Source organism: Balaenoptera musculus, chromosome 9 (genome assembly GCF_009873245.2).
Source record: "Balaenoptera musculus isolate JJ_BM4_2016_0621 chromosome 9, mBalMus1.pri.v3, whole genome shotgun sequence".
NCBI lineage: Eukaryota > Metazoa > Chordata > Mammalia > Artiodactyla > Balaenopteridae > Balaenoptera > Balaenoptera musculus.
Genome location: NC_045793.1, coordinates 22,467,220 through 22,489,781, shown reverse-complemented (window position 1 = coordinate 22,489,781; position 22,562 = coordinate 22,467,220). Strand labels below are relative to the sequence as shown.

The following is a 22,562-nucleotide window of genomic DNA, read 5'->3' as shown; positions in this document are numbered from 1 at the left end:
GTGGACCCATCATATATGAAATTATACAGAGGGCATAATCTAACACTTTAAATACCAATCACTTCAAACACCCTCAGCTTCTACTTTTATCCAAGTACAGTATACTTTCTTTGTCCTCTTTTGATACTTTTAGCTGATTCGATAAAACTTACTTTAAAACCAAAACATCAAGAATCAAAAGTTTCTTTGCACATAAATATTATGTTAGTAGCCAAAAATATATGCCTTTCATGAACTATTAGTAATTATATTATTTTTGCTAGAATATACTGTTACCTTCCATACTGGTGTTTTAAATAACATTACCAAAAAAATATCACTTAATTATGTCAAAATCGAAACTGCCTTCATGTCATTAAGTTGCAAAAATCTATTCTATCAAAATATATCTTAAATCTTAACTTTCATTGCTGTCTACAGTTATGCTATCTTTTGTAACTATCACCACACCTAGTGTATTTTCTACAGGTCAACATAAAACGTAGCATAAATGTGCCAGGAAAAAATGCTCTTTAAAGCGTTTACTTGGATAAAATGCCCTTCAGAAATTGAGAAGCAAAAACTAGTAAAAATCAGAAACTGCTGTCATCTGTACTCACCACTGAACAGCCACACAAAGGATCCCCAAGCACAGGCTAGACTTGTCCTGGAAGCAAGGGATTGAATTCCATTAGGAGAACAAGCAAGTAGAAACAGCAAGTGGCAACACTACCTTTCTCCAGCTCATCTTATTTGCAGACACACAGACTTTGGAATCCTCCAGGACTAACAATGAAAACCACACTAGGTTGTTTTCCCCAATTCCTATGAAATGAGTCAGTAGGTCAAACAACTTCTCCGCTCAGGAGAGAGAACAATTTCTGAAGCTGCACTCACTGTTTCCAGTAACTGGATTCCCTCTCTTTGCCCCCTCGATAAAAGTGCTGCCAATAATCTATGGAGAGCCCACCGGGTTCTGGGTGAGACACATCGCAGATACTGCCAGAAGGTTAGTCTTTTTCATGGGGTAGTTTCCCCTTGTGAATAGTCAGGAGGACAAAAATCCAGTTAGGAGTAACACGTGGATGAAGTTTCTTCACTTAAAAAGAGTTGGCGTAACTTTTTCTCTGTTTGAAACCGTGTAGTCATTTCTTTCTTTCACACAAGAAGATGGAGTGATACTTAAAATAAATACAGAAGAGAAGTAATTGCATCGCTAAAAGACCCCCAAAAACTGCTTCCTTCTGTAAAACATCTTTTCTTCCTCAAAAGGACTAGTATATTCAAAAGATTCAATGATTATGCAATTAACCCATGCTCTGAAAAACCTTTCACAGGCTTCCATGAGTCCTGCAGCTCCATCCATTAAATCATACAAAGCAGAAGTATTTAAGAGCTTGCTAGCAGTCCTCTGAATCCATGACTCAAGAGGATGAGCATGGGGTTAGCAATAATCTTCAGAATCTACCACCTACTCACCGCACGTAGCATTTCTTGTAGTTAGCGATCTTCTGCGTAGGAGACCACCAGCTACCGGCAATGAATCCGTAATTCCAAGGACTCACACGTTCAGGCAAATATATGGACGTGTATCTCTAAATACAAGTACAGAGATCTTCTGTGACAGTGCGTCAGGAGGAGACTGGAAATACTTTTGCTTTCTGTATTGAGAGTACTTTCTTTCCTTTTAAAGAGGAAGTTTCGTTTTGATCTTGAGAAATTCTCTCTGATAAAACCACCAACTGAAAACCTGCCATTATAAGCGAGGGATTTCACAACCTTCATTCCAAAAAACTGTGGCTATTCATTTCTGGAAGTGATTCATTGCAAAAGAATCGTCGTTGGCGGTGGAGGGAGCACTAATTTTTAGAAGACAGCCCGCCCTCTGAGAAGTGAGCAGAAACCTCAGAGACGGCGGCAGCCACGTGCCTCGCTGACCCCCGTCACGGCTCCCTGAATCACCATCCACCAAGATGACGCGCGATGACCAATTTCCTCTTGTAACTCCCTCAGTACACAAAAACCCTCTGGTCTGTACACCCTGAATATTCCCGGGCTCTGGCAGAAAGGTTCAAATAAATCTGGGAGGAGGACAGCAGCACTCTCCACCTGTCAACGCTCAGTTGCTGGCGAGTAACCAGCATATGGATACTCACTTCCTGTGAGTACTTCTAAAAGAGCTTATGATATTTCCTTTGGAAAAAAAAAAAAAGCGGGGAGGAAAGCAATACAGGGAGGAGAAGTAACTCCAACAAGCATTCAAAGCTAAAAGCATGCAACGTGATCGCTGTTTACCAGCCACGCCTAATTTTAATTTGGTTTTTCAACCCCTGTGTAATTAAGACAGCCAAGAGAGAACAGCATCAGGAGAAAGGAAAAAAAAAAAAAAAAAAGACATTTCACAAATGCTTAGACCTTCAGTGCGCGTGACCAGAAAAGTAATTTTAAGATTCAAGTGAACCAATCTGAAGCTGTTTAGAACATTAACCCTTCAAGGAAAAAGAGCTATTTTCGTTTGTCCCTGAATTTCAAATATGGAAATCATCTTCCCCACTGGGTGCTGAGACACTGAAGACACAGCCTCTGAGTGCCATCCCCGGGGTTTGGGAGAAGAGGGAACATTTTCAGATTTGTCTGTGATGGGGGCAGAAAAACACCTATTTCTAACACCCCCTCACATGAACAGTGACCACGTGATTTTCGCACCAAAGCGCCCCTTGAAAACCAACCACAAAGGGCTAAGATGTGACCTTTTGTATTTCTCTTGGCTTTAACAAAACCTGATCACTTAAAGAGGAGTAGAATTTCTTGATAACTGGGCAAACTAAGAAAAATTGCTTTTATCCCATCTTAAAGAGCATCAGTGTGACACAGCTCATTTTCTGAAGAGACTTGTAGACATTTTGCTAAATGAGGAGCTTAAAAAAAAACCTGTCCTTTATTTTCAGGCTGTTTATGTGCTTCTATCTTGGGTGGGAATGGTGGGGTATGGGGGCAGAGGAGTTCATGTAGGCAGAAAGAGAAAAACACGAGCTTCCACTTAATGGGACTGAAGAATAAAAACAAACAGATCCAATGTGTTCACGTTATTTGTTACACGGCACCGCTCAGCCCTTAATTTCTAATGTGGTGACACCTTCGACCCCAGCTCCTGTATTTCTCATTTTTGAACACTCAAGATAAACATAAAGAATATATGTGAAAAATTTTAATAAAACCATCTGTGTTTTATGCTCTGGAAGGAAATTTTCACGAATGTGAAATGTTTTTATAATTTTACCAAAACTGATATTTTAAAAAGAAGAGTATGGAAACCATATTCATGGTGTGAATATAACCTTCAAATTGAGGATGAGTAAAAAACAGCACCAATAAATGTCCTTAAGGATTTGATTCAAACCAACAATACTACACAACAGTCATCCCTCTGTCCTCACTCCCAAGATCTCACCATGAACTTGCTCAATGTAAAGAGGACCTCTCTGTATGATGTCTAAAGAACAGGAACCCTAGAGAGAGTGCAGTTTTAAATATCTACAGCTTAAAAAACTCCTATTGATACCGAGCTTGGTGAATGATTAGAGGCCAGACACTTACTCAAACGTTAGAATATCTAATTTCCCCTCCCACTGTGTCATGTTCATACACATGCTCGAAGTTCTCAAAGCTTCTGTGCAGTTTGTTCCTGTTTCAGACTGTGCCTTATGAAAGTTCCTCTTAAGTCCTGGGTGGCCAATGCAGAGGTTTCAAAAAGAGAAAGGAAAAGTAGAACAAAACAGAATAAAGATCATAAAAATACATGCGGGGACAGTATGGAGAATATGAACCCAACCCACGTGGCCGCTGCCGAGAAGCTGTTGCCCTCTAGGAACTCCTGTAAGTGGGGAAGGCTGAGGGGACTATTTCTAAGGGTGGGTATTCAGAACGTGATTAAGCTACAGGGACTATCCAGGTCCTGCTCTAATTTGCTATGCTGCGGACATCCTGCAAGCCCAAGTTTACAGAATCAGTGTTTGCTCTCCAGACCTCTGGGCCCATTGTCCCCCCGTGCCCCCCAAACAAAACAAAACCCTGTCACAAATGTTCTTCACAGCTAACGTTTACTCAAAGTTTCCTTTTAAACAACGGAAAGGAGTGCACTCTTTAGTGGCCCTTTTATAGAAACGTTGGGGTGTGGCCTCACACAGGAAGGGCACCAGACCCAACACGGGAAGTCGGGAGGCCTCGCATTCGAGTTCTGCCTCTTCCCCCTGTGATGCTTTGCTCTGGTCCAGATGACCCAGCCTCTTTCAGCCAGTTTGCCCATGGTGACAGCAACCTGACTACAAGAGCCGTTTTAGGCACCTACACGGATCTACTCATTCGATCCTCAGAGCAACCCTACAAGCTTAGTTCTTTTGATTATTCCCATCCTACAGATAAGGACACTGAGCCTCAGGGGCTTTAAGGGTTTGACCACGGTCACACAATCGGCAGGTGGTGGAGTCAGGGTTCAAAGCCAGGGAGGCTCACCTTGACCACTCTGCTCGGAGCCTTCCATCAGCACGTCCGCCCGCCACGCCAGGCTGCGGTGCGTGCTAAGTAAAGCCGCCCTGAAAACTACTACTCGAGGCAGATTTTTACTCATGTCACATGCAAAGATATTCTCCGCAGAACTGAAAGAAAACTAATGACAACTAAGTACTGCTAACTCTAACACATCAGTTTGTTCTCTGAGAACAGCTTCGTATAATTTGCAAACTACCACTTTGCAAAATTTGTGATACTGAATTTTGGAGGCAGAAGGGATCTAGAGATCCCTTCAATCAGAGTGGTGAAGTGAGGATCCCCGGCACAGAGGCAAGGTTTGCCCCTCCATCACAAGGCGCTGCACCACTGCCTCACAGCCGCCCGGAACTGGGAAGCACTTCTTGAGTGTTATTTTGATCTGTCCAGGCATTCATTCACTCATGTGACGCATGCATGTGTAACATCAGTCCTCAGAAATGTGTCAGACATTTTCTTCTCACTACAAGCTCCTCAGGCTTTAAGAAGAAAAGAGAAAGATGAGGGGAAAAAATCTTTTCTTCCTGTTTTTTCTTCTTCTTTTTTAAGTCAGGGAAACACAAAGCCTCTTTTAAAGTTCTCCTATGATGAACATAACTTAAGTTCTATCCAATTCTTTCTTTTCTCTGTAAACTTGCTCATATGCAGACCTGATGTTAAACAAACTATCTTTCCCATGTGCTTATGGAACATGGCAACCAGAGGAATTGGAAGCTGGGGCCTCCTCGGCTTCGATGGTGATTGATAATTTGGTCATTTACTCTTCAAGGAAAAAGTAATTTCCTACTTAGGGTATTCAAACTTTTCATGCTATTTATTCTATAACGTTTGGCCTTATTATATTCACTTAAGAGTTTTTAAAATGGTTTTTTAATGGTCATATTGGGTCACAACGAAATACCCAAAAATACCTCATCCTAAAACAAAGACATCTGTTGACAAGAAAAGTTAAGAAGAGAAATAAATAAGATCACATTCTGCTTTTATTTCCGCTTAAGAGAGCAAAGATTCTGGGAAATTTATGTACGTTAAATTTATAAGCGGGCATTTTCCCCCCCAAAGATTTATTTGGCATGAAAAGTTACTCCCTGTAATCATAAAATCAAATGTTATTTACTCTTGTCATAACCATTCACATACTTCCTGTCATAAAAACTTGAACTTGGCTGGAATATTAAATAAAACATGCAAAAAACTACAGGTAGGAAGTGACTGTATAAATATGTATTATGATAAGTTCATATTCCAATCTAAGAAAGGGACGAATCATCTCTTCTTGGAAAAACTAGTATTATACTTTATCATCTTGGCTGACCAATCCCACAGAATGAACTTGGAGGGTAAAAAGCTTTCTCTACATTTACTGAGCTCAATCAATAGTTTTAAGGTGGCTGTAGGATGCCTCCCAGGGGTACTGTATGTGTATCAGGGCTGCGATGTTCTTGAGGAGTTCATGGCCCAGAGTTAGAATCGTGAAGAGTCAAAAACTTACACAGGGTAGATGTGCACATTTTAAATGCATGCCCACATTTTTCTTTGATGGCTGCACATTTCTAAAAGAAAACAAGCTTCTAAGTTCCTAGGCTTCCGTGTGTCTGATGGGAAAAGCAGAGCCAGTGTACACATACAATGATAGAAGAAAGTGTGTGTGAGCAGATTTGTTTACAAAACAGGGCCCAGCAAAGTCTGTTTCTCCATGCCACAGCAGGATCCATCCAACAAAACAAACACACAGACACAGAAGAATCTATGGGAATAGCTCTTCTTTCTGATGAAGGTATAACAGTTTGTAATTATAACTGAGCAGTAAGTTATAACGTGGCTTAGTCCTGAATTGGGAATATGTCACAAAATCCAGTTTAACACACACATGCACGCGCATGCACACAGAGGTGTGTATACTTCTATATAGCACAGTGGTTTCAACGCTCCTTCTTTGGCATCAGAATCTCAAAGTTATTTCTTCACACAGGCGTCTTCTCCTACCTTCAATCCTACATACTTCCATCTGGACAGGGTGGTCCTTTCAAACTCATCAGGAAACAACAAAACCAACAACGTCTATTAGCTTAATTAACTGTATGGCCATAGGACCAGGCTTGAGAACTTGGACCCTAACCCTTCTTCAGGGAGCAGAGCTGAGCCAATCGGTCGCCAAGTCTAATCAGCACTTGTTTCCAGTGACTGCTGCCTTTGTCCTCTCCCGCCCATTCCCGATTCTAAAAAATATGTCGGACCTTTATCACTTTGTTCCTGGACAACTATGACAGCCTTTTTAATTGGTTCACTTGCCAACGAGCAACTGCATGGCAGAAAAACACAGTAAAGAGTAGGAAGATTGGGTTCTAGGTTTGGCTCTGCCAGATGCAAACCATGTGGTCCTGAGAAAGTTATGCGGTTTCCTTGGAACTTGGTGTTCTCATCTACAGCATGAAGAAAATGGCTATCAGATGATATGATCTAATCTGGGACATACACAGTCACCCAATATGACCTTCTGAAACTTAGTTTCCTCAGGTAAATGCACACCTTAAAAATCTTCAGTGACTTTGCTAAAGTTTAAGTTCTTCAGCCTGAACTGAATGTGAAAGTCTCAAAACATGTACGGCACCGCACAACTGCAATAGTGACCCTAACAAACAGGGATCATTTCTTGAGCTACATGCACTATGCATTACCCAGGAATTTTATATATGTGGGCTGTAATCCCCATGACCACTCCACAAGGTTGGTTTTATGACTCTACATTACACACCAAGAATCTGAGGTTCTGCGAATAACACACCCAAGGTTATAAAATCTATTAAGTGCCAGGAATGGCATACAAATCTACATGTGGTTGATTATAAAGCCCACTAAGCCATACTGAGTGCTTTAAATGTACCATAATACGAGAAGGGGGGGGGGGTCCCTAACTACTTGAATGATCATTCTCTGAGTCCCTGTAGTTACCAGGATGCAAAAGGAAGCACCGATCATCAGAATATAAAAAACAATGACAAAGTGATCACTTAGTGTTTAGTCCTCGTTAACATCAGCATCTATTCCTGCTCACTTTCTTGGCTGCTCAGTACTACAGACTAAAAATGCAAATACAATGTAGTTCACTTGTAACAGAAACTGCAGTTTTACTCATAGCTGATAAAAGTGATGCTGGGGAACTGCCTGAGTCACACATAGTCACTGACAAATAAGGATCAAAGGGAGTTTGAACAGTTAACAACTGAGGAAGCAAAAGTCAACAGAGATGATTATAGGAGAGGTAGGCTCTTCAAGAGAATGGTTTGTGTATCAAAAGATTAAGACAGGTCCTTGAGGAAGTTAAATGCTTATAACAAAAATCACCTTCTTTATGATTCTGCCACAGAAGTGAACAATCTTTGGTCTAAGAAATAGTATATTGTTGCATCATAGCCCAAATTTCTGTTATATAATGTAAAACAAACTGATTCATCTTTTTTTTAACTTTTCAAGACTTAATCCCAATAAAATCTTTTAAAAAATTTTACTGTTTAAAATATCTGATTCAGTTTTAAGTCAATTCTCTAAAAGTAACAGTTTTCTCAGAGCGGTTATCTTCAGATAACAAGGACCTCTAGAAATGGGAATAACAGAAAAAGGAAGAATAAAAGAATTACTGATATGCAAATAGTAGTGAACAATAAGAGAACTAACTCTCCAGCCCACAAATGGAAAGTAATGTCCTAGGTTTCCTCTCATTTCAAGATTCTCAGGCTTACCCAGCCCAAAGCACCCATAAAGAAGACCTGCTCATCAGCTCCATGCCCTGGTCCCACCACTGTATCTATGGTGGCATAGATACAGCATTCATATGGCATTAGGCTAGCCTCTGGGCAAGTCTGATTGTCTAGGCAAAACTAGACCGCAGTCTAGTAAACTGTGTAAATCCTAACTTTACAAGATTCACTCCACCTAGTCTATCTTTATCTAGTTACCTGAAGATCTCTACTTTTTTCCCCAGAAGACAAGAGTTTATAATCTGGAAGAATTTTGTCTTATAATAACTCAGGTTATAAAGGCCTCAACGTGTATCAAGATCCCGCATGACACGTGTATATACACCTCTGTATAAAATTAAATGGTTTTGGTTTCTGCAAATATCCTTCAATCAAGCGTTCAGAGAAGGGTTGTTTTGAGAAAGATTTAATGGGATTTGTAACATAAAACCTCAAAAGCATATTATTGACTTAACCAAGACAACGCTGGAATACAAAATGTGATTGCTGTGCTTTTTCTCGTAACTGTCATGTCCGCCTCCAAGAATCTAATAAAATAACGTTGTCTCTGGTGCCAGAGAAACCCAAGAAGGCACGCCCTCGGGAGACTGAGTCTTAAGTCGGTGAATTCTGAGGCATGTAAGTAAGCGATCAGAACATTATTAGTGAGCTTTCGGCCTTGCAAGATGGTTGTTTGCTGTAGGGATCTTGGCTTGTTACTAAACAGAGAGCGGTTTTGTGATACTTTGAAATAGCTCCTTCTCTCTGAAAAGCAAGAGGTGTTCCTCTTCATAAGGAAAAATCCAGAGCCTGTGATCTATACCTTATAGTAGAGATTCTTTTTCACATACATGCAGAGGCTATACAAGCACAAAAATGCACCATGAGAAATTAATATGTAAGTAAATACAAGAGGCTTTCTAGAACTCAGAAATCTGAAATCGGGGAACAGGGTGAGCAGAAGTGGGATGGGAAGAACCAGTGGCAGTTCCGCGGTTTTGAACTTCTGACTGTGATTCCGAAAGATTTTTAACACAGCACTGGTTTTCCAAGAAGGGTTTTGTAGCACTGACCCCAAAGGCAGCATAATGTCGTTGTTGCAGTGTATGTTAATGAAGGCCATTGTTAATGATATGCTCTCTTTTAAGACTACACAGAAGCTGAACATGCAAGCAGATAATGCAGAGCAATGCTGCAGTTCCATTTACAGTCCTCGGACGCAGTGAAGCCTGTGCTTCAGAAGCTCAGGGTGGAATGCTTGTTTTGGAGAGCATTCAACGGAGAGCATTTGGTTTCCTCCATTTAACCAGGTCACCCAGGCATGGAATGCACAGCTCTGCCAGACAGAGAGCGTTGTGGATGCCTGAGAAACAACGGCTTGTCCAGGCTACTGATGCGAAGAGAGGCCACGGTTTCCTTTTTCTCTGCTTTGAATGGCAGCCTTGACGTCACAACAGCTAGGAACCACTGGAAGAACAAATAAAAAGGCTCAAGCCAAGAGCGCCCTGCTCTGTTGCAGGGCCATTTTCATCCCGTTCTGGTATCTTCTGTGGCTGCAGAGAGTCAGCAAGAGCAGAGGTGAATGGCTGGAGCTTAAAAACAGAGGCGGCCTCTGGGCTGATAAAACAGACCTTTGACCATGTTAATCATCACCTTCAAGAAACCTGGGTAAACCACAGCTCTTGCATTAAGCTTGTTTCTGACCAAGTGGACTCCCCAGGGAATGCCTGGAGTGATGTTGCTCACGGTTCAGACCTCTGCATTTTCCCCAAAGAGCTGAACTTCCTGTATTTCAAAGCGGACCTCTTCTAAGGGGGACTGCCACAAACGTCCTGAGAGAGGCAAGGAGCTCAGGAGAGCAGGCAGACAGTTTTTGCAAGAGACTTATTTTCTACGATAAAAACATCCTTTAGGGATTTTATAATTTAAGTTCAAGCAATTAAACATGCACGTTCAGCACCCAACTGCAGGTGTTTGAACAAATGGGTGAAAAATGTTCAGATGGCTGGCAGGCTTAATTCACCATTATCTAAAATGAGTTGTCTGTCTAAGTCATCACAGCAGTTTGAAAAGCATACTCTTTCATGTTTCAACCTTACATCAAAATTATAAATTATATTTAGCTACGTGAGTGTCGGATCACTTATTTCCGTTATAAATGCAATGCTAACTGTAGACATACCGGGCAATCTGCAGGCAGGATCTGAAAGCATCATGCCACTGCTTTCATGGAACAGAGAACAGCTTTCTGTTGCCACATGTTTGCCCAAGTTCAGCCCTCTGCCTTTGAAGCAATAACAACTTTCACCAAACCCCAACTAGCCTAAAACCCACAGTGCTCGGGGTCCTTTGGGACAGCCAAAGCTCGAAAACCAGGAGCTGATGGGACGTCTTTGAGGTGTGTGTGCTGTAGCAGCACAACACACAGAGGGCAATGGAAACACCTGCTCTTATGACGTCTGTGCTCGTATTTAGAAGAGAAGTTCAGCAGAAGGAACAACACCTCTGAGCTACTTGGCCCCTTTTATAAGCTCTTTATTTTCTTGATTTTTTAAAAAATATTTATTTATTTGGCTGCACCGGGTCTTAGTTGCAGCATGCATGCTCTTAGTTGCAGCATGTGGGATCTAGTTCCCTGACCAGGGATCGAACCCGGGCCCTCTGCACTGGGAGCATGGAATCTTAACCAGTGGACCACCAGGGAAGTCACTCTTTTCTCAATTTGATGAGCACTCCCAAAGCATCACTTCCCTGTGGTCATCGGGTCCATCTTGTTTCAAGATAATCATCTGCCATGAAGATATACTCACTTTCAAAGATAAAAGAGCGTATAATTCTGATACAAAATTCTCATTTAAGACCCCCTACAACAGAACACACCCCTTCTTGACTTCAGGTTGTCTTGAACATCTCTCGTCTTCTGTAGGTATCTGAGGCCTATTTTGCAATCTGGTCTTTGGACTCAAATGATCTTTACCTGGGTAGAGAACAAATTCCATGCCTTGTTTCTGCTGTTTAAAAAAAAATCCAAGTATTTTCAGTGATTAAACAATGGAGAAGATACAGCAAAAATTATTTGTTAACTGCATTTTCTTTCAAATGACGGTTATGCTCAAGAGGTGAAACTTATTCTAGCCTTACCCTTGTTTTTATTTTATGAGCTTTTTATAGTTTAAGAACTGTAATTAAATTTCCTCAGAACTGATTAAACTTAAGTTTTCAAGAAGAGAATGATGGGATTTCTTAAACTATTAAGTTTCCAAAAGGAAGACAAATTATTTTTATTCTAATATAAAAGATGAGAGACTGAAAAGGAAAATTTTTTCCATCTGTATTTTGATTAGAATTTTTTAATGTTCAAATTCTTGGTTATAAACGACAGTAAACAACCAGTCATTCATTAAGAAGCAACTATTGAAAAGGCGATATTTAAAGGAGAAAAAATAAAACATGATGTGATTAAAACCCCACGCACGTCTTCACTTCAAGGCAAACGCTGTGCCCATCTGGGTATTTAGAAGGTGCCAAATATCATTGGGATCTAGATTTAATTCATGTCATAAAGAAAGTACTGTTTAATTTGTTTACAAAAGACCTAGAACCTCATGGAAATGATGATGATGATATGGACATGAAGGGAACTCAACATTAAAATGAGGTACTGATTTTTAAATTATTTAAATATACAATCAGTCACAAACATGAACAAACTTTCAATGATCTAGTGTTCTACTCCTAATGAGAAAAGCTAATTTTAAAGATAACTTTCAGCTTTAATAGGTTTCTGCTCTAATTTTCTCCTCTGTTCGGAAATCTTTAAAGGATAGTGGGTTTAAAAATCCTGGCTGCTTTTAGTCAGAAGGGCCAAAGAAGGGACTTCCCTGGTGGCGCAGTGGTTGAGAATCTGCCTGCGAATGCAGGGGACACGGGTTCGAGCCCTGGTCTGGGAAGATCCCACGTGCCGCGGAGCAACTAGGCCCGTGAGCCACAACTGCTGAGCCTGCGCGTCTGGAGCCTGTGCTCCGCAACAAGAGAGGCCACAATAGTGAGAGGCCCGCGCACTGCGATGAACAGTGGCCCCCGCTTGCTGCAACTAGAGAAAGCCCTCGCACAGAAACGAAGACCCAACACAGCCATAAATAAATAAATAAACAAACAAACAAACAAACAAATAAATAAATAAAAGAAGGGCCAAAGAAGAAGAGACAAGGTCTGTCCCGAGGGGACTCAAAGATGGATCGTTGAGAATTTAAACCCTGGACATGTTACCTGAACTGAAGGCACTGTCTTTGCTCGCTTTAGTGGTGAGACTTGGGAAGGACCCGAGCTCCAGAGCCCTCTCTTCAGGTGACAGGAAGTACGAAGTGCACTGATTCCAGCAGCTCCCAGCACATGCGCAGAGGTATCCACGTTCAGCTCCCAGCACATGCGCAGAGGTATCCACGTTCAGAAGTTAAGCCTGAGCTGCCCGACCTGCCGGCCAGGGTGGCCCCCCTCAGCAGGGTGGTGGCTTTCTTTCCACGCTCTGTTGCCCACTGAGTCTTACATGAACAGCAGACCCGATCCCTGATTTCAGTCTAAGGACACTGATGGGAATTTTCCATGAAATCTTCTTTAGGAACAGACAGCTATCGTAAACACCACAGAAATGAGCTCTCCCTTTCCAAATTCCTCTGAAAGTGGCAGAGAATATGTACAGCCTTGCTCTAAACTTATTTGTAACAAATAAAATAAAATAAAATAAAATAAAAGCTTCTCCTCCAGGTTATTACAACTCAACCAACAGTCATCATCCAACCCTATAATGTACACGAGACATCGGTTTTCACAAATTGTCTTTTGTACTTGTTAGGAAAAACTAACTTTCTATCTGTTCTTTGCCTATATGGAAACAAACTCATAATACTAATCTCCAAGAGTGATTCCGTGGTAGGTAGCTTTATAAAACCAGTTGCCCCCCCCCCCTTTTTTTTTTGGCCATGCCTCGTGGCATGTGGGATCTTCTTAGTTCCCCAACTGGCGATGGAACCTGTGCCCCCTGCAGTGGAAGCAAGGAGTCTTAACCACTGGACCGCCAGGGAAGTCTCTAAAACCAGTCTTTATGCTTATAAATCTACCCTCCAATAGGTAACAACAGAACAGCTCTGTCACTCTCCTTAATTTCTAATATGTAAACGGAGAGGCAAACACAAGGTTTTATTGGGACTCTTACTGTACATGCTTCTTTTCTTCATAGCACATCATAACCTGCAGTTGCCTTTGTGCATTTGTACACTGCCTGTTTCTTCCACTAGTTTGTAAATTCCATGAAGGCAGGATTAGTGTCTGTGTTATCCTTATATAAACACGGTGGGATGGATGGAAGGAGGGTGGGGAAGGGGCGGGGAGGGAAGAAGAAAGAAGTAGTAAGAGGAACAAGGGAGGGAGGGAAGGAAAGGAAGAAAATCGTTGCAGCAGCAGCTACACTGGTTTTAGCAAAGACAAGGAGTACTTTTACAGTTTCATCAGATTTTTCATTTATAGAATTTAAAATTCTTTATAACTATTATCTCATCAAATCTCATAATAACCCCAGGTGATCTTTTAGCATGAAATTAAAATTACTACGTATGACACGGAGGCACAAAAATAAGGAATAATTAGCTCCTAGATCTTTCATGTTTTATCTGTACAACAGCCACTACAGCAGGTCGTTCTGCTCACTGACTTTCCAGGTTATCTGTGTGTAAATACAGAGCTATGTTTCTGAAGTGAACAGTTTAAGAACTGCGACCAAGGTCCAGTATTTCTTCCCTTTTTATTCATTCAACATCTCTTGGAAACACAAAGCCCGATTTTAACTCTGGATATATCTGTGTGAAGGCAGAACTAGTTCTCAAGCAACTCTTCTCATTTTTACCACCTACATAGAAATGTAGCTTCTGGTAAAGGATGCCTCTCAATGAGGAAATCATTTACCAATAACAAGCAGGGTCACTGGGGGCAGAGGACAACATCAGACCTGACAGCCAGCAAGGCAGGTGGTGTCACTAAGAGGATGCTCGTGATCCCTCCCATCACCCGGCTCCAGGGCGAGCGTCCAAGGAGCCCTCTCCTCACACAGCAGATCCTATGAGGGTGTGATGGGCACCGTCATCAACACAGGACTGAGGAGGGCTCGCCCGAGTTCACACAGCCCGTGACTGACAGAGTCAGGATGCAGCCCCAGGTCTTAAAGGCTGCGTCTGCTGCCTCATCTGGCCACCAGGCTGTTCACTGCTCAGGCTCTGAACCGGCAGGGCCACAGGAAGTGGCAACAAAATCATCTGCACCGCAGAGAAAGTGTGAACACAGACAAGCCCAAACTGATCATCGTAGTTTTGAAGCATTTTGTCTAGGAACAGTTTCCGACAGGAAAGTTAACCTGCTGAGCCAAGCGCAGACCTAATCGGGTCCGTTTTTGCCACAAATGCCTAAAGCCCTTCTGTCAGGGCAGAGACGAACCTCGACTCCCACCATCTGTGGCTGCCGTGGGAATTACGAGAATTAAAAGAAATAACGCACGCCCTTGTGCACCTTAACGTTGTGGGTCTCCTGCGAAAACTACATTCAACCCCAGCTCCCATCTGAACACAACCAGACCAACCTTGGCAAGTCAGCTTTCATCTTGCTCAATCCTTTCAGTTTTTCTCTATCAATTTATCACAAAGTATTATTGGTTGACGGTCTACAATACATCTAGCATTCTTCTGATGACAAAATAAAAAAATCACTCCCTGTACACTCTGCACTCAAGTACTTTATGATTCAGAATTTTTTTCTCCCTTCTGGATGCCTATGATTTCTCCTTGACTGACTAGGGTTTAGAAAATATGGCCCGTTCACAACCATAGGAAGTTAACTGCACGGCACCCATCACAGAGCAAGAAAGGCAGAAAGGTGTCAGTTCTGACCGCTGGGCTAATTCACCTGGGTCCTGACCTGTGTATCACCAATGTCCCAGGAATATAACCTTCCCCCCATCACACCCCCGATGGCAATCAGCTGTGACATGCTGATTCTGTGGGTAGGATGTCATGCGTTCCAGCTTCATTTGCAAGAGTATTTCCAGGTCCAACTGCCGCCTTGTGGCCACAGCAGAGGTCCTGACCCCTTCAGCCAGCTCCACTGGGAGATGGAATCAAGGCCAGCGATCTATGATCTAATCCCAGTGCCAAGGTGAGTTTGTCAAAGCCCCTGAGAGCAAATTATGTTTTCCCTGCCTGGGGCTTGGTTTCTATGCTTTAAAAAGCATTCTCAGTATTTATTGCAGTAAAATTAAGCACTTGCAAATTCCTGCCAGATCCCCTGGAGAAATACGGTTTATTAACACAAAATAAATGCGGTGCCTGAAAGGCAGGAGACCCGGATTGTAGTTCCTGGCCCACTACTGATTCACTGGGTGGCTTCAGGCAGGGAACTTAAATCAACTGCATCGTTTTAAACGGGCACAGAGTGGACACTTGGCAAGTGGGCAGTGCCCTGTGAGGTCTGAGGCTGGTCCAGTGGCGCAACTAAGTCAGTGCAGACGAGGCCCTTTGCCAGGGCCCAGGGCCTTGAGTGCTGTTTTGTAGCTGGCTCAAGGTGGCCACGCTGAAATGTGACCATAAAATTTTTGAAAGCTTGAAGCTGAAGGAACTGGTTGAAACCTGTCCTTGAAAAGAGGGGCAGTCCCACATATTAGGTAAGAGCACAGGTTTTAGGAGCCAACTCTGTGGATTCGAATCCTGAGTCTACCACTTTCGAGCTTTAGTTTTCTCGTCTGTAAGATATGAATAAATACCATCTACCTGTCACAGGCTGTTGTGAGGATTAGATGCGTTAATTCTTAAAGTAAACACTAGGTGAACATTAGCTATTAGCTAAAAGTTAACAAGGTATTAAAATCAAATGTAATAATTTATTAAGTATATATTTTTTTCAGTTTCCAAAGCAAATTTATATAGAGTTTCAGTTGGAATGAATGAAACTCCATGAGAGAGGTAATAGTAAAATACCTAACCTTCTACACCCCTTTAGAGTTTGCAAGACACTTTCCCCTGTTTTCTTTGAGGCTCATATTCTCCTCATTTATTCTCTTACAAGTCACACTTCAGCAAAGTGACCAGGCAGATTGGAAAGACCAGAAGCAAAAAGAAAGATAAAACTTAAAAACTTTTTTTAAAATAAAAATCTCAATCGATAGGTTAAATAGCATTCCAGAAACGGCTGGGGAAATAATGCTTTAGAGGCCATCTGCATGCTGGTATCTCCATCTGAGACCTCTCCCCTGAATTACAAACTTGAATATCCACTTGCCAACTCAACATCTCCACTGGAATTGCAACAGGCATCTCAAAGTCAACACGACTAAAACAGAACCCCTTCTTTTTCTCCCCTCTCCCCATAAACAAGATAATGGGTAAACTGTGATACAGTCACACCTCTGGAACACTGCAGCAATGTATACGAAGGAACTGCAGCTATACTCCCAACAACATGGGTGACTTTTATAAACATAATATGGGGGAAAAACATAAGCTACAAAAAACTACACATGGTGTGACACCATTTTTTACGTATCTCAAAATACCTTTAGCAACGCACATTTGTGTGATAAAATTTATATGTTTGTTTAAAATAAATCGAGGGAATTAAAAACACAAATTTCAGAATTTTAAGGAAGCTGGAGAATAGTGGGAAGGAAGCTCACAGAGGGATCCAGAAGCATCTGTAATGTTCTAGTTCTTAAAGTAGGTGGTGGGTCACTGGAGTACATTTTTAAAAACTGTGCTTTAGAGCTTACTTGTATGTTATGCATAATCTTTTGTATATATCAAATAATCAACAAATTAAAAAGACAGAAATACAACCCGTAAAAATGAACTGTGTTGAAAGTTATACTTTAAAACAAACTAAGCGGTGAAGGAGAGTAAATCTTGGTAAAAATATGAAGAAATTAATGTATACTAATAAAGTTGGGTTATGGAATATAATTATTTTTACAAGGATGAATAAAACACATATGTAATACATGGATCAAATGCCAAGGGAAAAAATGACTAGGTTTAGAGGTCAGAACAAATTTATTTATTGGAGATCTTTTTTCTATTTCGCTAGGCTTTCTTTCTTAAAAAGAAAATGGATTGATTGATATTACTTGTTTAGTGTTCCCTGTTTAGCAGGTGGACGATCCAAGGCCGATAAGGATGAGAACATCTCCCTGTCCTGCCCGGGCTTGGGTCTCTCGAGGCTTGTCCAGGAGAAGCTCAGCACCTCACCTGGTGAAGGCCCGTGATTTTGGAGTTACCCTTCTCTCCCCCATCAGCACTGATAGCGGCAGTTTATTGTAGACAGACTTAAAATATATGCTTTCTTTTTTCTAGAGCATCTAAGTTGCAATTCTTAAAACGAACACAGCATCAGAGTCTATTTCAGAAGGAAGTGACCAAGCTCAAAGCAGCACTAGGCATGATGTGCCTTGTTTATTTATCTGTTCGAACAGGCAATGAAACAAAAAGAGGCCTGTGCATTTCTTGTGCTTTTCAAATAGGAACTGGATCTATCTGAATGGCCAGGGAGGAGAAGACAGTTTGATTTAGATTTGGCATGGGTTTAGGGGAAGAAATGTCTTTGTAACTGGTCCTAAATATTATGGCAACTTGGACTGAGTTAGTCTCCAAGGGAGAAGTCGCCACATGTTATAACAGAAGTCAGTGGGCTTGGCAAGGAAGGGAATGAAAGAATTACAATTAAAGCAACACCATTCTTCCACCATGGCGAAGATGCGCTAGCCAGGACCATGGCCTGTCCTCCTTTTCCACGGCTGATCAAACTAAGCACTGCCCTTTCAAATCAGTCTTTATCATCATGTTCTGAAGAACACTAAATGCTGAGATTAATGTTAATTTCTAATGAATTCTTAAGGAGAACTTTTTCTTCCTCCTTACTAAAAAAAAGAATAAACGATTCAGAACAGAGATTCAAAAAGAGGAGTGCCAGCAAAAATTCTGTTAAGAAGGTTGACAGAGTACATCTTTCAAATGTACTTATTAATTTTGGAGCTCCAATAAGATAAGATTGTGATCTGTTTTGATGCATGCTTCCGCCCCCCCGCCCCCCCCATTTAAATTTCTGAAAGTTAGATTCTTGCCTATCTGTCTTGCTATTTTAACCGGTCATTCCCAAACATAAACTGCCCCACTTTGAAGCTTTCCAAAGCTAAGAGGAGGTGAAGTCTGGCACAAAGCAGGCTGTCAGTGAGTGTTTACTGAGTGAATCTGCATTTTTGCATGGCCTTGAGTAGGATGTAAATCCTAAGGCTTCTTACATTAACAGTAATTTTTCGGTCAACATCATCATAACTTACAATTTCCAAGAGGAAAAATAAGCTTATATAAATGGTACTGAATACAGTATCTAGTTTTCATTTATGAGAAGCAAAGGAAAGGAATATTGAGAAAAAATGAGACAAAATATAAATATTAAATCATACAGTTTCATTTTACAAAGTGGTTTTCCACGTATACCACATATTTCACTAAAAAAGAAAGGAGATATATATGTTTGTGAGATAGGTAGGTGACAAACTAAGGGGTGTGTGTGTGCATGTGTGCAAGACCAAGAAAGCATGAGAGAAAGACACAGACAGAAAGAGAGACAAAGAGGAACCTGGAATAATTAAAGAAACAGAGAGTTTAAGGAATGTTTTAAAAATACATAATTGATGATTCCTTAAAAGCGCCAGAATTACTTAGATGTTGCCCTAGACCAGTGTGGCATACCAGCTATGAAAAGTCGGTCCTGAACGCTAATGACAGGGATGTACACAGTATCATGCAGATTTCTTTTGGGAAGGAGAGTTACTGACAGAGCCATGTGGCACTGACTGAAGCCCAGGCTGATAGGCTCATCTTGAGGAGAAAACATCCTCCAATAGGTGCCTGAGGGCTAAATCCACATGCGTCTGTAATACCCTCTCTCCCCAACCCCATGGCTATTTGGGAGTGATCTCAGAGAATAGAGTGAGTGAGTCCGTCAGTCACTCAACATACATGTATAAGAACCTACTACGTGTCAGGCACTGCACTTGGTAGATGCAGAAATATGATGAGGAACTCAGTGAAAAAAGTTCCTGCCCTCATGGACACCAGGGAGCTGGCAGCAGAGGCACAGCAGAGTGACTGAGAACACGGCTGGGGTCATTAGCTGAGGTTTAAATCCTGCCCTGGAAACACTGTTTAACTCCCTAATTATTGCTTTCTTTATATGTAAAATGGGATGATAATGTTGAGAAGATTCCACGAGATCATGTTTGTAAAGCACTTCAAACAGTCCCTGGCACACTAAAGGCCCCATTAATGACAGTTAGGAAGGTTATTTCCTCACAGAGCTGAAGGACCCACACAAAGAAGTTTGCCATCTTCTTCCCCAGAACACACCCCAAATTGTTGGACAAGGAACTAAGCCACATCGCCACTTGATCACATTTCTGTATGACTTTTGGCAAATCAGGTAGCCATCAGTGTCACTGAGCTAGACAGGAAAGTCTAGTCGCTAAAAATATACCCCAGCAAGAATATACCCCATACTGTTGCTGTAATGGGAATGTTTTCTGTTTCTCAAGGAGGTAGCAAGGGAGTATCATTGGAAGGCCTCTTGAAAAATCACTTAGAGCATTTCTCTTTTAAAACAAGCCCTACCAAAGCACCACTAACCATGATGAAGGTTCTAGATGATGGCTCCAAAGGGACAGATGAGAGGCCACATTCAGGACATCTCAGACTGAGAAGCAGTAGAGCAGAAGGGTTAGGGGCACCGCCTCTGCAGCCAGGCTGCCTGGGCCCCACGCCTGGCTCCCTCACTCACCTGCCGTGCAGCAATGCCCATGCTGCTCACTGGGGCTCGGTGTTTAAAATCGGTAACAGGGGGTTAATATCAGTCCCTAGCTCACTGGGTAGTTGTAAGAATTAAAATCGCTAACATCTGTGAAGCAATTACGATAGACCTGAGCCCTAGAAAATAGTCCATAAATGTTAGCAATAATTATGCCTGGCAAACCCAGTAACTTCATTATGCTGCTAATAAGCATGTGAGAGCCAAATAGCAAGAGAGCAACTGAGCCACACCCGAGGAGTCGGGAGTTCTCTCCTTGGCGCTCACATCTTCTTTCTGCATCACACTGGGTGCACCACATCCCTTCTGTAATTCACTTTCCTCATCTACACGACAAGCAATATACATCTCCACCAGGAATGCCTAGAGAGGCCTGATGCCGTTTTTTGCTAATATCAACAGCAGCTGAACAGTTTAAATTTCTGTATCTTCCTGTCTATATTAGTCAGAGTTTTCCAGAGAAAGAGAGTCAGTAGGATGTGGTGTGGAGGGGGCGGGGGAGAAAGAGACAGAGATCAAGAGATGGAATTTTAAGGAATTGGCTTAGGCCAATTGCAGTGGGGTTTGACAAATCCGAAATCTGCAGGGCAGGCTGGTGACCCAGGGAAGAGCTGATGCTGTGGTCTCAAGCCGGCAGGCAGTCTGGAGGCAGAATTCCTTCATCCCTGGGGGACAACAATCTTTTCCTCTTAAGGCCGTCAGTGGATTGAATGAGGCCCACATACCTTATGGAGGATAATTTGCTTTACTCAACACCCCTGATTTAAATGTTCATCTCAGCTAAAAATACCTTCAACAGGTATTTTTATACACCTTCTTGACTGGTGTTTCACCAAACACCTGGGTACTGTGACCCAGCCAAGCTGACACATAAAATTAATCGTCACACTATCCTTTCAGAAGAGATGGTGTTCAGATGGTTCTTTGCTGCAGGAAAAGCCTCTAAGAATGCACAGCAACTTCACTTTCTGAGACCAGATTAGAGGCAAGAAATTCAGATGAGGCAACCATTTCTTTAGAGATGAATTCTAAGGCTGAAGAAAAACCTTGAAAGCAGACATAGAAGATGGTACCTGAATAGTAAGTAGGAAGAGTCAGGAGAATGTACTCCAGTCCACAGAAAGGACAAGCCTTTAGAACAAGGGCTGCAAACTCAGTACCTATAAGGGCCAGACAGATAAGACAAATGAGTGAAACGAACAGGGTGGGGGACATGCAGAGTGCACACCCATGTAAAACTGCTCCCCAGCTTCTGGCCGAGGAAGGCTCCAAGTCCAACTTGCTTTCTGCAACAGCCCGGGGGCACACACAAGCATGATTCAGTGGGAGGACCATCGACTTTCGGTCAGGTCAAAGGAGCCCTGTCTCCCTATTCTACCACTCATTAGCAGCATGACCTAGAATAAGTTCCTTAAAACTCTCCAGGCCTCTGTTTTGTTTGTAGAATGAGGTCACTGCCACTTACACTACAGAATTATTGTGAACACTCAGGGAAAAGCGGCCAAAATGTGACGGTTGATATACATGCTTCCTACTTTGCTTTTATTAACCACCATTTATATGGCACTTACTATGTGCAAGGCACTACTTTGCAACTCATGTAATCCTCACAACAACCCCACGAGGCAGGTACTCATTTTACAAATGAAGCAGGGAAAGGGTAAATCATTTGACCAAAGACACACAGCAGAGAATACTAGAAGATTGTCAAAAGATAGAAAACAAGAGGACTATTAGATGCTATAATAGATTCTATCCCTCCAGCTACCAGAAGATTCTTTGTCTTTTCTTTCAACCTAAAATTTGTTGCAAGTGTAGGTGATGCTTGCTGCCGGTACCCACTGACTCCCACTCACTCCTCCACATCTTGCATGCCCCACCCCCATCACTCCATGAACCTCTCCCCTAAAGGCACTCATGACTCTGGGCTCAGCAATCCGAAGGCCTCTCACAGTCCTCCCCTCCTTACCCCTGCGTTAGTGGGGCACCTCTCAACAGTTCCTCTCCCCAGCACCAACGTCCACTGGCCTTCTAAGACTCTGAAATTGCCCGTTTTCCCCTTTGAAAGCTCCTCCGTGGTCTCCTCCCACCCCTTAACGCCTCTCAGAGGTGAGTCCTGGGTCCCATTCACTCTCTCCTCGTGCTCCAGCTCCCTTCTCTCTCTGACGCTGTGCACGCAGTCTGTGGAAATCACGTTTGCAACTCACACACCTCAGTGCCCAACCGCCATACCTACGCCACAGGTAGTGACCGACCTCCACGCTGACCCTCTCCACTCCAAGTCCTGCCAGCAACCTGTGTGACGTTAACCTCCACATGAACACCCATCCAGCATGGGTCTGTCAGCTCCTTAACCTCCTCACATCCCACGGCCAGCTCCCCCCTCCTCTGGACCTGTCCACTCCAACG

At 42.3% G+C, this 22,562-nt stretch overlaps 1 long non-coding RNA gene across 1 annotated transcript in view; it reads right to left on the bottom strand.

Annotated features, from left to right (window-relative positions):
• LOC118900830 overlaps positions 1-22,562 on the bottom strand; it is a 161,500-nt gene that overhangs the window by 15,427 nt on the left and 123,511 nt on the right. Inside the window, exons 6-7 of the long non-coding RNA XR_005021233.1 lie at positions 1,459-9,728; positions 600-646 (exon numbers count right to left, since the gene is read on the bottom strand). This is a non-coding gene — a long non-coding RNA (uncharacterized LOC118900830). The remainder of the gene's footprint in view (positions 1-599; positions 647-1,458; positions 9,729-22,562) is intronic.